The sequence below is a fragment of the Triturus cristatus genome, chromosome 2_2 (genome assembly GCF_964204655.1).
Source record: "Triturus cristatus chromosome 2_2, aTriCri1.1, whole genome shotgun sequence".
NCBI classification, from domain to species: domain Eukaryota; kingdom Metazoa; phylum Chordata; class Amphibia; order Caudata; family Salamandridae; genus Triturus; species Triturus cristatus.
In genome coordinates, this window is record NC_140582.1 from 136,985,600 (window position 1) to 136,998,215 (window position 12,616).

The window sequence follows — 12,616 nt, forward strand, 5'->3', positions numbered from 1 at the left end:
GACCTACCCATGGAGCTGCTCGTGCTGGGGATGGATTTTAACCTGCCTGTAGATGGCGTCATTGATCGCCTCCCGTCCAGTAGGGACCCCTTAGGGGGTCTCCATTGGCAGAGTTCTTGTCCGCCGTGGGCCTGGTTGATATCTGGCTGAGACTAAACCCGACCGCCGTGCGGTTTACATTTCACTTTGGTGCCCATAACAGTCAATTGCCCATCAGCCAAATGTTCACCCAGGCTCAAGATATTTGCATGTTTACTGACTCCAGGTACCTTGCGTGTGGAATCTCTGAGCATTCCCTCATCCTCACAACACTTACGCTCAACCAGCCAAGGCGACGCACCACCCTTTCTATAAACTCATGGGCGCTGAAAGTACCCCACATTAAGGAGACACTACTCAAAGAAGCTGACTATTATTTTAAAGAAAACGTGGGGTCTGTCACCTCAGCCCACATCCTATGGGGTGCGTTCGGCACTGTCATGAAAGGCAGAGCCTTATCGTTGATGGTTGGCCATAAAAGAGAATTTACCAAGCGTATAACAGAACTTGAGGAGGATGTCCTATCCCAGGAAAAAGCCCTGGCACTCACCCCTGATCATGAGATGCAGCACTCACTCACGATGGTGCGTCTCGATTACAATCAGCTCTTGACAGAAGTGGCCAAAGCGTGGTATACCTCCACACGCCATAAGATATATGAACATGGGGAACGGATGGGTAAACTCCTTGCTTGGTTAGAGAAAAAAGAACAACTGTCAAGGTGGGTTCACGCAGTGCGGGGGGACAATGGGGATACAATCACCGATCCACAACAGATCGCTGATACGTTTGCTTCTTACTTTGTGTCGGTGTACGTGTCCTCTGCGACGTCCCAATCATACGCGGCTGTGGACCTCCTTTCGACCATTAAAGTTGCATGTCTGTCCACACATGGCCGAGACTCCCTGGAGGGTGCGATCACGGATGCTGAGATCCGGAAAGCGATACAAGACGTCAGCTCGGGTAAAGCTATGGGACCCAATAGGCTTCTGATCGAATTCCTGAAGCCACTGGCTTCCAAACTTTCCCCCCACTTGCTCCAAATGTACACTGAAAGTTTTGATAAAGGGGCACTACCTGCTGATGTTCGAACGGCCTCTATTGTGGTCATCCACAAGCAGGGCAAATCATTAGATGACTGTAGAGCGTATCGTCCAATCTCACTCCTGACAGTTGAGGTGAAAATTTTAGCTAAGCTGTTAGCCAACAGGTTTATCCTCTGCATTACGGAGCTTGTGCACCCTGACCATCCGGGTTTTTGCCAGGGAGAAATACAGCTTTGAATTTGAGGTGACTCCACGGGGTCCTGGGTAGACGCGATACGATCAGGGAGGATGCAGCTTTATTATCATTAGATGCATTCATGGTGTTTGATACTATTGAGTGGGAGTTTCTGTTTGCAGTCTTAGATAGGATGGGTTTTGGCCCAAACTTCATAAAGTGTATCCAATTGCTCTATGCCCACCCAACCGCACATGTGACAGTAAAGAACCACGTCTCGAGACAATTCCCACTGGGGAGGGGTACTAGACAGGGGTGCCCTTTGTCACCCTTGTTATTTGCCCTAGTGTTGGAACTGCTGGCGGTCCGGATTAGGGGGCTGAAGTGGACTGAGGACCGCGAAGATCGCATCTCCCTGTATGCGGATGATATCCTATTATATTTGGCCTCGCCCTCACGGTCTCTCCGCCGAGTTCTCCACATATACCATATCTTTGGCTCCCACTCGGGCTATACTATTAATTGGACTAAGTCCCTGCTTTATGTGCTGTAGAGTGCGCCGCCGGGCTGCCCCGAGGGTATGACATACCAGTGGCAACAAAAGGCTTCAAGTATCTCGGTATCTATATTACACCGGACCCAAATTTGTTCTTAGAGTCCAACCTGCTTGCACCCCTGACTCGCCTTCGCTCCGATGCTAAACATTGGCGATCCCTTCCTCTTGCAGCCCTCTTTGATATGCTAGCACTACTGCGGTTTCTCTATGTGTTGCAAAACACCCCTAACACGGTTCCTGACAACTATTTCGCCGGTATCGAAGGCGTTGTGCGCGGGCTACTGTGGGACGGTCGGGCCCCAAGAATAGCTATGACAAAGTTGACGATGGGGTGGAATGATGGGGATATTGCTTCACCCGACAGGAGGCTTGATTATTAGGCTTCTCAGCTGGTTCCAATCAATAAATGGATACATGGGGAATATAACGAGCCGAATTTTCATACGGACCGATGGCTCCTGGGTCGGGGGGGACTACACTAAAGCACTCTACACAAACCCTCGTAAGCTCAACCTCACGGGGCCCACTGCATGCACAGTGGAGGTCTGGCACGGCGTGAATAGAAAATGGGGTTGGCATAACATGCTCACAAAGGCCACACCGCTCTGGGAACCAGATCTGTTGGGGCAGCTTAGCAATACCCTGGTTTTGACAAGTGGGATATGATAGGTATCTCGACAGTGGGCGACATGTGGATGGGGGTAGATTACCAACATTTACAGACCAAATACCAACTAGGACAGACCAAGGCCTACCGCTACCTGCAAGTCAGTCACGCAGTCAAAGCAGTTTTGCCCAAAGACGCCCCTCTCCCCGACACCTCTCCACTGGAGGACCGACTGATACTTGACCCCATGCACAAAAAGGCCATATCTCGAACATACAAAAAGCTAATAAACAATCGCCCAGATCCCCTTAAGGCGTCTGCGACAATTCTTGGAGGCAGATCTGGGAGACTTAGAAGATGAGGACTGGCATGATGCTCTAGCCTCTCCCAAGGAAATGGCTATCCCTATGAGATTGCGCGTGGTTCAACTGAAGATCCTGCATTGCGTATATTTAGACGCAGGGATTTTGGTCAAGTTTGGAAGGAGGACTGACCCCTTGTGCCTCTGGCAATGTCACCAACCGGGATCCTTCTTTCATGTTCTTTGGGACTGCTTGATATTTCAACAGTACTGGAGCAGGGTCACGCAACAAATGAAGAGGGCGGGTGGTAAATCTCTTAAGGCCTCCCCCCAATTATGCCTTCTAAATATCTGGGATGCTACTGACTTAACGCAAATAGAGCAAACATGGGCTTCACTTGAGTGGGCCATTGAAAAGCGTAATATTGCCCAGAAATGGGGGGTAGAGACAGTTCCGACTCTACGCGACTGGGCAGTTGACATGGACAGGGCAATGCTTGCCAAAAGAAAATGTCTTCAAACATAGGGGCTGCCCCAAGAAATGGGACTACAAATGGGGGGGTGGAATAGATACAGGGGTACCATCTGCTTGTCTCCCACAGTAGAACTACAATGTGAACGAGATAGACTGCTGGATGTCTCTGATGTGGATGGTATGCCCCCACCCAGTACTGAATAATGCAGTCACCTGCATGCCGGGTGTCGAATGGTGTGCATCTTGGTTTTGCGGGTTTATCACGCTATGTGTGAATTACTTGATGTATATGCCGGAAAGTATTAGTCTTACGGAATGGAAGGGTCTCTACTGTGTCTCCCTGGTCTCAAATGTATTGAAATGTGTACATTTATGCTGTGGACTTATATGCTGTCTTATTGCTGCTTTATATTTTTCTTTTTCTTTCATCAATAAAAAATGTTTTAAAAAGAAATCTAAAAACCTTGGCTACGGCCAGATCTTATGAAGAATCAAACAAAACCTTTGACAAAGCAGGCCGCTTTAATTTGTATGCTTGCGGCCCACGCATGCATGCGCCCACAAAATGACACAGCCGCTTGCATTGTTAGGTTTAGTTACAGACCAGGGTTGGATTGGTCACTAAAAAGCTAAAAAGTGTGAAAGTATTTCTTTTTTTAAAGTAGGGGGGTGGAAACAACACTGGTGCCGAGGTAATAGGGAAGAAGCAACACTGAGGCTTAGGTGCAGCTGAAGCAAGACAGAGGTTGTGGGTGGGGCGGAAGCAACAATGAAGGTGGTGCAGAAACAGCACAGTGGGAGTGGTGGAGGAAATGCAAACAAGCAAGACAGAAAAACATGGGGCTGTCAGAGAGAAGGACATGGGCAACTCTGAGGAACAGGAAGTATGGTGGAGGAGAGCAAAGGAAGTACAGAGGAGAGACAGCTGGTAAACACATGCACTTTAATGGACTGCCTACACATGAAGAAAAATTTATGTTTGGAAAGCAAGCAGTGGAAGGACACAAGTAATGCTTCCATGCTCCAGGGGAGGGTCCAAAACAAGGAGAAGAAGAAAAGCTCAAACAAGTTGACAAATAAGAAAGCAAATGAGAGTGACAATGAAGCCAGCCAAGGGTATCCAATAGGTGGGCTCTAAGCCCACTGTAATCTAATAATACATCTCACAACAGACTATACTTATTTTGTCTAGCAGGCAAGACCTAAAACTATGTATAGCTATCAATACAGTGGAGTACTCTAATATATTATAGTGAAACAAGCATTCAAAAAACGTTGACCTTTTTGGACCTTATATTTTAGCTGGTTTTGGAACTCTGCATGTTACGCTTTCTACCTGTATTAAAGTTCCTGTGCTTCCCCTTTAAACATTTGTATGAACAAGCAAGGCTTGGGTGCTTAACTCCCTGAACTGGACCACTAAATTACTGGAAGAACAAACAAGATATCCAGGAAGACTGTTAAATCAAAATCTAGATGAACCTTAAACCATTGATTCTAAAGTTTGCAAGCTTAATTCAGCTTATTTTAGCTTTTACAAAAAGACATTTGAAATCAATTGTAGATGCCTTTAGAAAGGGTGACACCTTGTTACACTACACGTTGTCATCTGACATTTTAACACATAATCCACGTTAATACACAGAACACAATCACTTTTGTAGATAAATGCATAAAAAACACTTAAACACATCAATAATACACCAAAACCATATGTACTGGCCAGAAGCACTTGACCAGTCCTAACTTCAAATTGAGGCACTAGGCGGACATTAACTCATTACTAGACACAGGTCTACTGTCCTACCTGTGATCAGAGAATGGGGTAACACAAAAATACCCAGGTGTTGTCTACAAAATGAGGGGAGGACACAGTTTAACCAATTCCCTCGTGGCACACCCCATCAAAGGTACCCCATGCTCAAGAGTCAACGCGTTTCGAATCCCTAGTAGTTTCAGGGTTCTCCTCAGGACTCGGACTCGGTCGTGGGCTCTAAAATTCCAAAAGATAGTGCTGTAAAACCTGCCCCACCCGGTTTCCAGTTTCAGTAGTAATTCAGGGCCTATTCATTTATTTCTGTACCTTAATTGCAGCGTAGAATGAATCTGGAAAAGCTGATAGCAGAAGGCGGTATGTCTACTCTTCTGTAATGAGGCCACAAAGATTAAACAATCGGAACGTTTTGTTAAGGTATGCCCAGTGTGAAGCTCACCACAATGTACCGGTGTGTTAAATAGGGGAATAAATGTTCCTACCTTCGAAGTAATCAGGCGTGTTAAATCTCTATATGATGATACAGTGTAGATATGAATTCTAAAACCAACAAATGAGACAATTATAAAAGCTCTGGTGTGTATGTTCATGAGAGCGCGCTCGTGCGGTGGAAGCTTCATTAGCCTATGCGCGTCTAAGCTAGAGTCCAAAAATTACCTTTTAGCCGGCTAAACGCCATCAAATGCCGTGGCTGCAGCTTAGTCGGACATAAATGTGATGAAATCCTTTGTATTTCCTGCAAACAATAAAGTACACACAAAGTGGTACTGAGTCCGTCATTAGACTGTCTGCAAAAATCCATTAGCTGAAAATAAACATAGCGTGACTTGCCTGTGTGTTAGAATGTGAAAAGGCCTATCACTCCATCGCGCTTGACTGATTCAAACGAGCAGAATGGAAGCGGTCTCAATAGTGGCTAATTAAACGACCGGGAAGGGGAACCTTGAAGGTCATGCACCCCAGTGCATTGTGGCACATGTAGTGTATAGTATCGGACGCTGTTGTGTTCATATCTATAATTTTGTAATCTCAGACAGCTCTTTCAGTCCATGCAAGGCTGTATCAAATTTCATGATTAAGAATGCCTCTTTTTGGACCAATAGTATTTCAGGATCACCTCCTCTTTGATGATTCTTTGGTATAAGAGACAACACTGTTCAGGTGAAATCGTCATATCTGTGCTTCGAGACTGAAATGTTCAACCATTGGGGCAGAGAGAATATTGTTCTTAAGTCGAGAGCGATGTTGTACAATGCGCTGACGCACTTCTTGGCTGGGTTTTCCAATGTAGATTTTCATACACGGACATGTAATGGCATACACCACATTTTTTGATTTGCAGTTCGTATACTCATTGTGGTGCCAATGTCTCTGCCCATCAGTGAACAGAGTCCCTTCAACGGTGAGGTTACACACTGAACACATCCCACATTTATGATATCCTTGTATGGGCGGAAGATTTAACATAGTACAAAGCATAGCCGGTTTTTTGTGTTTCCCTGCCGAGCTTGTAACCTGTTGCTCAATACTCCGGTTCTTTAGGAGTCTTTATTTTCTTTGTTAGAAGATGTTCCCTAGGAGTGAACCATGCCCTTTTCAGAGAGTGTTTCAACAGTTTTTGAGGATACCCCCTTTCCTTAAGTTTGTTCACAAGTGCCTCTGCATGTAGCTCATAGTCTTCACATCTTGAGCAAATACGTCTTATATGTAAAAATTGGCCAAAAGGCAAGTTGGTTTTGAGATTTCTGGGATGATAGCTCTGATAATGAAGAGCATTATTTTTATCTGTAGATTTTGTATGCAAAGTGGTGATCAGACCACTGGGTGATGTTTTGACATTGGCATCCAAAAATGGAAGGCTCTGGTTACTGTGCGCCAGACTGAATTTGATGTCCGGGCTGCAATCATTAAGCCACGTGTGGAACCCTTTTAAGATAGTTTGGGGCCCCTCCCACAGGCACCAAACATCGTCGACGTATCTGTACCACTGCTTGATTGGGCAATATATGGATTATTCTGGTACTCAAACAGTTCTTCATATTTGGCCATGCACAGCACTGCCATTTCTGGCGCAAATGGACAGCCCATGGCGGTCCCTTTGATTTGGACAAAAAATTCATCATCTAACTTGAAGAAATTCCTCCGCAGTGAAACTGATGCCAGTTTAAGGATGAACTTCGTGGGTACCTGATGTAGTCTGGGTCTAGACTCCAAAAATGACTCCATGGCATCAAGTCCATCCTGCTGGGGGATCTGTGTGTACAGTGATGACACATCCATGGTAACCAGTAGGTGTACATCCTGAGCAAAAGGAAAAACTTAAATTTCATTTATAAAATCCATGGTGTCACGCAGGTACGATGGAACTTCCTGCAGAAATGTTTTTTTTAAATGTCTACATACTTAGACAGTGGTTCCAGAATAGAATCACACCCGGACACGATGGGGCGGCCAGGCGGATTGGTTGCATCCTTATGCACCTTGGGGAGGAAGTAAAGTACAGGGACCCTTGGGTACTTTTTTATCAGATATTCCGATTCTTTGGGTCCTAATATTCCTTGATTTATTCCCTCGGTGACTGTTTTCAAAATTTCTTGAGAGATATCATTGGTCGGATCCTGTGGAATGCATCAATACCACAGTGGATTGTGCACATGACTTCTTCCGTCGGCTAGATAAGCTTGCTGGCACCAGATAACCACAGCCCCACCCTTATCCGCTGGTTTGATAACTGCTATTTGTTGATCCTTCAGTGCAGCTATAGCTTTCCTATGTTCCTTTGAAATATTTCTCTTGACATACACTCTCTTCTTTTCGAGTACATTGAGTAAAGACAACACAGCGTGTTCAAATGAAATAATGTTCTTAGGAATACTATGTGTTGGTGGGCAGAACATGGATTTATTACGTAGTCCAGAAGCCTCTGGTCACACAGTGTCCTCTTTATTCATGAAGAATGCTTTTAACCGTATCTTACAAAACCGTTAAAAAATTTCCATCTTAACCTTTGTGAAGTCCATGGTGACCCAGGGACAAAGATAAGCCCCAATTCCAAGACCTCTGTTTGTTCTTTCGTGAGGATCATATCAGAAAGGTTAATGAGCGAAGATTTCTTCATGATTTGTAATATTGTTCTCTGTGTTCTCATTTCCCAGGGTTGTTGTTTGTACCTCCCTGGGGGCTTTTGTTGGCCGTCCCCTAAAAAAAGGCTTCTTCTGTTGGTTGCGACTGGAGCACCCCTCTCCTGGGTCAGAGTCCCCTATTGATTCAGAGGACGATGTGTCCGAAAAAGTCAAGAATCTGCGTTTAGATATCCACTGGTACTCTGGTAAAAGCCTTCTGGAGTCTGGTTTAGAGTAGAAGTCGTCCTTGAGATAAGGATACACAACATCGATGTTAAAGGATTTCTTATCCTTCTCAAATTTATTGACCTTGAAATTAATTCTGTGATCCTTAAAGGCAGCGATCTTCTTCTCAATTTTCTCTATCAGGGTTTTGGCCTCCGCTGTCGTGTGGTTATCTTTGATCCATCCCCTGTAACTGTTATTCAATTTCCTCTGCCTCCTTTTCACAAATCCTGTGTGCCGTCTCAGCGGGATGGACCATCAAGTCACGGCTACACTTGGTGCTAATGTCACTGAAGCCCTTTTTGTATTGTGGGTCCTCAATAAAGATTACAGGAACATTCTTGACCTTGAGTCCCAGGGAATGGTACCTGCTTTTAAATGTTCCACCAGAAAATGCCCATGAAGTTCTGTTCTAATATGTTTTTTCTGTAACCTAATCAGTTTCTCAGAAGCATTCTGTTGTTTGGCAGTGCTGCTTAATGAAACTGTAGAAAATAAGGTGGGGTCTGAAATACGTTTCTGAATGTGGTCCTCACTAAAGAATAGTGTTTCCCCTTCTGACATATCAAATAACCTAGTGAGCCTAGTGGGGCTAACTAGGGGACACTAAATGTGTTTACTTAGGAATCTGAAAGTGATTGCCTTACGGACAATCGTCTGCTCTACTAATCGTATGAACAAGCAAGGCTTGGGTCCTTAACTCCCTGAACTGGACCACTAATTACTGGAAGAACAAACAAGATGTCCAGGAAGACTGTTAAATCTAAATCTAGATGAACCTTAGACCATTGATTCTAAAGTTTTCAAGCTTTATTCAGCTTATTTTAGCTTTCACAAAAAGACATTTGAAATCAATTGTACATGTCTTTAGAAAGGGTGACACATTGTTATACTACATGTTGTCATCCGTCATTTTAATACATAATCCAAATAAATACACATAACACAATTACTTTTTGTGGATAAATACATAAAAAATACTTAAACACATTATTAATACACCAAAACCATATTTACAGGCCAAAAGCACTGGACCAGTCCTAAATTCAAATTGAGGCACTAGGCGGACATTAACTCATTACTAGACACATGTCTACTGTCATGCCTGTGATCAGAGAATGGGGTTACACAACAATACCCAGGTGTTGTCTACAAAATTTAAACATTGGCATGTTCCTGACTGATATATTTATTATATAGTATAAAGTGTACCCAGGGACTGAAAGTTAAATCCCACTTGTGGACTGCAGCACCTGTTGTACCATTCACTACAGTGACAGCATGGACATGGTTCAGGGCTACTCTGTGTAGCCTGACTGCAGCACTATAAAAAGTGGATTTCAATCTGTCAAATTATACCATTTACACAGGTTAAAAACCTTCCTTTTAAATAATATTAAGTACGTCCTAAATAAGCCTTGTACTCCACAAGGCAGGTTGCATGATATTTAAAAGTAAGACATGTAGAACTTTAATATTAACATGTCCTTACAGTGACTAGCACCCAAAAGCTCTTTTCAGTGTACGAATGGTTGCTGGCCTATGGAGAAAAGCAGAGTACATATTAAATCGCAATACTATATCTAGGAATTGGGACTAGTTATAAACATAAACTACTATTATTATTAGTTATTTTGGGGCATATTTACAAGGGTTTTATTTCCGCTTTTTTGGCTTGAAAAGCAAAAAAAGCGGAGATAAAACTATCACACTATTTACAAGAGGCTGCGAACATGCATAATCGCATGTTAACACCCTTTTTCTCAACGCCTCCCTTTGCATCTCTAATGAGATGCAAAGTGGGCGTCACTGGGCGTACCCCGGATAGACAACCTTGCAAATATCGCTGATGTTCACATCGCGATATTTACAAGGCTCCCCCAGCATTTTAGCACACGTTAGTTTTTGGAGAAAACAGCTGTTTTCTCCAAAAACTAACGTCTGCTAAAATGCAGACTTACCTATCCCGAACATTGGAGTGGATTATGCTGATACGACCCTGTGGGTCATATCAGCAAGGTCATCGCCGTTTTGCAGGGAACATCGCTGGAAAACCAGCGATGTTCCCTGCAAAAGGGCGATAACCTCGCTATCTCTGGAATTTTTATCGCCCTGGAGAAACGCGTTGTTAATAACGCGCTACCAGGGCGATAAATTCCAGAGATAGCTTGCGATAATAAAATTATTGCTAAGCACGTAATATGCCCCTAAAATACCAATTCAATGGAGAAGTCAGATTGTTAATAAATATTAAGGAAAAGTAACTGTTGCAAAGGTATTTTCCCTGCCTAAAGTTCCTTGAGGCTAACATGCATTTCACCCAGCCACTGATTAACAGATCTTATGAAGAATCAAACAAAACCTTTGACAAAGCAGGCCGCTTCAATTTGTATGCTTGTGGCCCACGCATGCATGCGCCATCAAAATGACACAGCCGCTTGCATTGTTAGGTTTAGTTACAGACCAGGGTTGGATTGGTCACTAAAAAGCTAAAAAGTGTGAAAGTATGTCTTTTTTTAAAGTAGGGGGGTGGAAACAACACTGGTGCCGAGGTAATAGGGAAGAAGCAACACTGAGGCTTAGGTGCAGCTGAAGCAAGACAGAGGTTGTGGGTGGGGCGGAAGCAACAATGAAGGTGGTGCAGAAACAACACAGTGGGAGTGGTGGAGGAAATGCAAACAAGCAAGACAGAAAAACATGGGGCTGTCAGAGAGAAGGACATGGGCAACTCTGAGGAACAGGAAGTATGGTGGAGGAGAGCAAAGGAAGTACAGAGGAGAGACAGCTGGTAAACACATACACTTTAATGGACTGCCTACACATGAAGAAAAATTTATGTTTGGAAAGCAAGCAGTGGAAGGACACAAGTAATGCTTCCATGCTCCAGGGGAGGGTCCAAAACTAGGAGAAGAAGAAAAGCTCAAACAAGTTGACAAATAAAAAAGCAAATGAGAGTGACAATGAAGCCAGCCAAGGGTATGCAATAGGTGGGCTCTAAGCCCACTGTAATCTAATAATACATCTCACAACAGACTATACTTATTTTGTCTAGCAGGCAAGACCTAAAACTATGTATAGCTATCAATACAGTGGAGTACTCTAATATATTATAGTGAAACAAGCATTCAAAAAACGTTGACCTTTTTGGACCTTATATTTTAGCTGGTTTTGGAACTCTGCATGTTACGCTTTCTACCTGTATTAAAGTTCCTGTGCTTCCCCTTTAAACATTTGTATGAACAAGCAAGGCTTGGGTGCTTAACTTCCTGAACTGGACAACTAAATTACTGGAAGAACAAACAAGATGTCCAGGAAGACTGTTGAATCAAAATCTAGATGAACCCTAAACAATTGATTCTAAAGTTTGCAAGCTTTATTCAGCTTATTTTAGCTTTCACAAAAAGACATTTGAAATCAATTGTACATGCCTTTAGAAAGGGTGATACCTTGTTACACTACACGTTGTCATCCGACATTTTAACACATAATCCACGTTAATACACAGAACACAATCACTTTTGTAGATAAATGCATAAAAAACACATAAACACATCAATAAAACACCAAAACCATATGTACTGGCCTAAAGCACTTGACCAGTCCTAAATTCAAATTGAGGCACTAGGCGGACATTAACTCATTACTAGACACAGGTCTACTGTCCTATCTGTGATCAGAGAATGGGGTAACACAAAAATACCCAGGTGTTGTCTACAAAATGAGGGGAGGACACAGTTTAAACAATTCCCTCGTGGCACACCCCATCAAAGGTACCCCATGCTCAAGAGTCAACGCGTTTCGAATCCCTAGTAGTTTCAGGGTTCTCCTCAGGACTCGGACTCGGTCGTGGGCTCTAAAATTCCAAAAGATAGTGCTGTAAAACCTGCCCCACCCGGTTTCCAGTTTCAGTAGTAATTCATGGCCTATTCATTTATTTCTGTACCTTAATTGCAGCGTAGAATGAATCTGGAAAAGCTGATAGCAGAAGGCGGTATGTCTACTCTTCTGTAATGAGGCCACAAAGATTAAACAATCGGAACGTTTTGTTAAGGTATGCCCAGTGTGAAGCTCACCACAATGTACCGGTGTGTTAAATAGGGGAATAAATGTTCCTACCTTCGAAGTAATCAGGCGTGTTAAATCTCTATATGATGATACGGTGTAGATATGAATTCTAAAACCAACAAATGAGACAATTATAAAAGCTCTGGTTTGTATGTTCATGAGAGCGCGCTCGTGCGGTGGAAGCTCCATTAGCCTATGCGCGTCTAAGCTAGAGTCCAAAAATTACCTTTT